The following is a 5,402-nucleotide window of genomic DNA, read 5'->3' as shown; positions in this document are numbered from 1 at the left end:
CTATCTATCTATCTATCTATCTATCTATCTATCTATCTATCTATCTACACATATACACAGGTATATAGAGAAATATAGTTCATGTAAAAATTGATATAAAGTGATGGGAGAAAGAGGTTATGGCATCTCAGAGGATGATCAAGAAAGGCTTCATGTAGAAGGTTGTACTTGAACTGAGCTTTGAAGGAAACAAGAGATTATGAGAAAATAAGGTATTGATTGCATTCTCAGGCATGGGAGACACCTAAGGCAAACGTACAAAGGTAGAAAATGTAATGTTGCATATGAGAAACAATAAGAAGGTCAGTTTGGCGAAATGTCATGTATGTAGAAGGTAAAAGGTATGGAAAGGTAAGTTGTAACCAGGGTACTAAGGGCTTTAAATGAAGAATCCACTTCATCTTAGAAGTATTAAGGAGTGACTGAAGTTTTGTAATAGAGTAGTGACATAGTCAGACTTGGCTTTAAAAAAATCACTTTAACAGTCTTGTGTCAGAAGGATTAGAATAGGATAAGATTTAAGGTAGGGGGACCAATTGGGAGGCAAAGGTCCAAAGAGGGTCTGAACTAAGGTGGTGGCAATGTGAATGGAAAGAAAAGCAGACATGAGAAGTGATGCATTGGTAGAAAAATGACAATATTTGGAACTGAATGATCAATATGGGGTGAATGAGAGTGAAGAAATAAGGATTACATTAATGTGGTGAGCCTAGGTGACTAGAAGGATAGTGGTATCCTGGAAAAAAATATGGATGTTTAGAAGAGGAATATATTTGATTGAGAGCTTTGATTTTAATATTGGACACATTGACTTTGAGATGTCTAAGGACATTATTAAATGTCTATTACATCCCAAGAACTGTACTAGGAGCTGGAGGCTACATTTTAAAAATTCTTTAAATTCTTTAAAAATTTTTTTATGGAGGGGAGAAGGCAAAGCAATTGGGGTTAAGTGACTTTCCCAAGGTCATACAGCTAGTAAGTGTGTCAAGTGTTTGAGGCTGGATTTGAACTCAGGTTCCCCTGACTCTAGAGTCAGTGCTCTATTCACTGAACCACCTAACTCCCCAGGGCACCTAGTTGTAATGTCCAGTTGGTGATATGGTACTGGAATTTAGGAAAGACATATAGATCTTGGAATCATCACCTAGATAAGATAATTAATTCCATGTGAGCTGATGAAATCATGGAGAGAAGAGAAAAAACAGAGCTTAGGGAATATATGTACAGTGAGGAATATATGATATAAATGATAACCTAGGTAAGGAGACTAAGAAGAAGCAGCTAGACAGGTAGAAGACCAAGAGGGGGTCAGCTTCACAACAACTAAGAGAGGAGAAATCAGGAGAAGATGATTAATGGTATCAGATGTTGCAAATAATAGCAAATATGCAAAGACTTTTACATGAACTGATGCAGTGGTAAAGCAAAGTGAAATAAAGCAAACAATGAATAAAAAGTCAAATGGCAATATTATGAAAACTAACAACATAATTGACCACATAAATAACAAAACCAACAAAAATCATATGATTATCTCAATAGATTCAAAAAAACTTTAGACAAAATACACCACTCATTCCTGTGAAAAATACTGAAAGCATAGAAAGAAATGGAACTTTCCTTAAAATGAAGCAGTATTTAATCCAAAACCATTATTGAACATTATCTGCAATGGGGATAAGCTAGAAACCTTTCCATTAAGATCAGGGGTGAAGGAAGGATGTCCATTATCCCCACTATTATTCAATATTGTACTAGTAGTACTTGTTATAGTGATAAGAGAAGAAAAAGAAATTGAAGGAATTTGAATAGGCAATGAGGAAATAAAACTATCACACTTTGTGGATGATATAAAGGTATGCTTAGAGAATACTAGAAAATCAACCCAAAAACTAGTTGAAGTAATTAACAACTTCAGCAAAGTTTCAGGACACAAAATAAATCCACATAAATCATCAACATTTCTAAGTATTACCAACAAAGTCCAGCAGGAAGAGATAAAAAAAGAAATTCCATTTAAAATAACTATAGACAACATAAAATACTTGTGTATCTATCTGCCAAGACAAACCCAGGAACTATATGGACACAATTACAAAACCTTTCTCACACAAATAGAGTCAGACCTATACAAATGGAAAAATTTATTGCTCATGGGTAAACTGAGCCAATATTATAAAATGAACATTTCTACCTAAATTTATTTACTTATTCAGTGATTTACCAGTTAAACTACCAAAAATTAGTTTACAGAGCTAGAAAAAAATAACAAAATTCATCTGGAAGAACAAATGGTCTAGTATATCAAGGGAATAAGTGGAAAAAAATTTGAAGGAAAGTGGCTTAGTAATACCAGACTTCAAACTGTATTACAAAATGGTAATCATCAAGAACAATCTGATACTGGCTAAGAAATAGAGTGGTGAATCAGCAGAATAGATTAGGTACACAATATCCAGTAGTAAATGACCCTAGTAATGTAGTATTTGATAAACCAAAAATTGCTTGCCTTCTTAAAGAAGGGCAAGGAGAGGGAGGGAGGGAAAGAATTTGGAACGCAGAATTTAAAAAATTTTGTTTTAACTTTTAACATATAATTGAGAAAAGAATAATGAGAATAAAAAAGAAAAAAAATTAAGAAGTCACTGGGCACTTCAGAGAGAACAGCCAGAATGCAAAGAATTGTGAAATGAGTGAAAGGAACACACTAAGCAACTTCTGGGAATCTGAGTGGCAGAAGGAGGAGAGATATAGATGAGAATTTGAGCAAATGGTAGGATTTTGTTATTTAAATTTTTTTTTTTAAATCAAGGATCCTCTGAAATGTTTGCAGGCAGCAGGAAAGGAGCTGATAGAAAGGGAGAGATTGGGGTGGCTAGGTGGCTCGGTGGCTCGGTGAATAGAGCACTGGCCCTGGAGTCAGGAGGACCTGAGTTCAAATCTCTGCCTCAGACACTTAACACAAAAACTAGCCTTGTGACCTTGGGCAAGTCACTTAACCCCAATTGCCCTCCAAAAAACAAAACAAAAAGAAGAAAGGGAGAGATTGAAGATTGGAAAGAGAAAAGTGGCATTTTTTTTGGGGGGGGGGAGGTGGTAATCTGCAAGATAAGATGGAGGAAATGGGATATAGAGCACATATATATGGTTTTGTATTGACAACCTCTTCATCAGAGACTTAAGAAATAGAGAATGGGGTATGCTATAACAGGAAGGGAAAGGGATTCTGAGATGAAGAGGAAGTTGATATGAATGGCCTTACTTGGAGCCGTCATTATATGGGATGATCTAGACTAGAAACAATTAGGGAAGAGTGGAGTCATTGCCTTGCAAATCAAGGGCCCAGCTGAGATTAGGTCACATAAATGTAGTAGACTCAGTTGGCCCAGCTGTGTGGATTTTCCCAGCTCTATTCAGTAACACATGAGTAGGAGCAGAGGAAGCAAATGGTGGGAGCAATCCAAGGCCGTGGTTTGGCAAGGGTGGTGAAAGAACAAAGGAGCAAAGGGTTTAAGAATAATGACTGATATATAGTGGAACTAGGCAAGTTAGAGATTAAGATTGGGAATGGAAGAAAGTGAAGAAAGAGTAGTGATACTGGCCTGGGAAAGTACTGAGGGGTAGAGGGATTGAAGATCATGGTAAGGATTAAGAATAGATTTAGGAGGAGGAAGACATAGGGAAAGGTGGAAGGTAAAAGAAGAAATTATGAATGGATAAAGACATTTCAGAGCTTTTGGTCATAGAATTAATACATATGTGGGTGATGAGAGATCATAAATAATAATAGTCACCAGGATCTAGATCTATATAAAATATATTTATACAGAGTGAACTGCAAAGGAGGAAGCTTGTTGAGTGGTGGTAGCAGAGAGAACCTTGAAAAGCAAAGAGTATTCCCACTCTCCCCCCAAGATCAGTGGATTGAGAGGTATGAAAGAAAATGCAATCAGTTTTGGAAAGGATATCCAAGAATACAGTGTCTTGTGTCAGAAGATTGATAAACCATAGGAAGAAATTCAAAATGAGAATCCCAGAGGACACAAGTAGAAGGGGTGGGCAGAGCAGAAGTGTATCATTGGAGGATACAGATTGAAATGTAACCACTTCTTGTCATGATGAGACCCTACTCCAAAATTTCCTATGAATCATCCAGAGGTGTCCAAGCAGTGATATGTTCAGGGGGATCCTTCCTATAGATTTCTTGGCATTGTGTGGATACCAATGGAATAGGCTATCCCTTACAATCTCTTCATGACTAACTCGTATCCTTTTCTGGTCATAGTTTCCTCTGATGACATCCTTTTTATCTCTATAGCTGGCATACTTAGCTAGGGAAAATTGTTCTACTATGGTTTCCATTTGGTCAATTGAATATGTTCTTTGAAGTGTACAGAATAGACGAGAGGTGTGTCTGTCTCATAGTTATTGGTATAAGCCTCACAGGACATCAAGAATCTATATTCCATGTAAGCTATTGGTTCCCCTTAATTTCATGAAATCAATTAAATCTACTTTCAGACTCTGATTACAAAAGAGAATCCTTCTTGAAGGGCATTACTGTGGTCATCAGGCCATGTAGAAAAGCACAATTTTCAATGTTAAGGTTTCAAAATAATGAGTGGGGTTGTCTTCAGCAGAAGATTCCTTGACCTGCCTATCTCAGAGGTCAAACTTATACCTTTTTTCATGATCATCAGGGTACCAGTCAAGAGTTACAAAGGATCTTAGAGAAAATTAAATGAAACTGCAACACCTAGAGCATTTTGGGATTTAGTTACATAGAATCATGGATTTAGAGCTAGAAGGAACCTCTTGTGGTCCAATCTTATCATTTTAAAAAGGAGACAACTGACACTTAGAGAGGTCAGGTGGCTTGCATGTATGTCTTCTGGTGCTTTTTTAAAGGATAGGATCAGTTTATTTAGTGTTCTCAGAGATTTTAGGTTCACTTTTTTAAAACAAAGTTAAAGAAATCCAAAGGTCCCGAAGTAAAAAATGCAGAAAACATCAAATACAAACATTATATAATCCCAAAATACTTAGTTATCCTTCAACATTTTGTTTTCATTCACAATCTCTGTAGAAGACTATGAGAAACTACACCCAAACTGAGGTTTGGTATTAAGTCACACATGATCTAGGTTAGCTTCTCAGTTTAGTGCGTGGAATCCTTCAGCCCTAGAGGTGGCATTGGTTTAATCAGTGACTGAGAAAATGAATTAGGTCCTCCAAAACTTTAATATGCTTCTTCCTACTGGCTAATAGTCCCTACTTTTATGACTTTCTTTCTTTCTTTCTTTCTTTCTTTCTTTCTTTCTTTCTTTCTTTCTTTCTTTCTTTCTTTCTTTCTTTCTTCCTTCCTTCCTTCCTTCCTTCCTTCCTTCCTTCCTTTCTTC

At 36.4% G+C, this 5,402-nt stretch overlaps 1 protein-coding gene across 1 annotated transcript in view; it reads right to left on the bottom strand.

Moving 5' to 3' along the window:
• Positions 1-5,402, bottom strand: part of LOC138144482 (maestro heat-like repeat-containing protein family member 1) — a 115,235-nt gene that overhangs the window by 93,209 nt on the left and 16,624 nt on the right. The gene's annotated exons all lie outside the window — the stretch shown is intronic.

This window comes from Petaurus breviceps, unplaced genomic scaffold (genome assembly GCF_028583685.1).
Source record: "Petaurus breviceps papuanus isolate PSGF00001 unplaced genomic scaffold, PetGlider_PUasm1.0 90701, whole genome shotgun sequence".
Taxonomy (NCBI): domain Eukaryota; kingdom Metazoa; phylum Chordata; class Mammalia; order Diprotodontia; family Petauridae; genus Petaurus; species Petaurus breviceps.
Note: the sequence above shows the minus strand (reverse complement) of the source record. Positions and strands in the feature narration are given on the sequence as shown.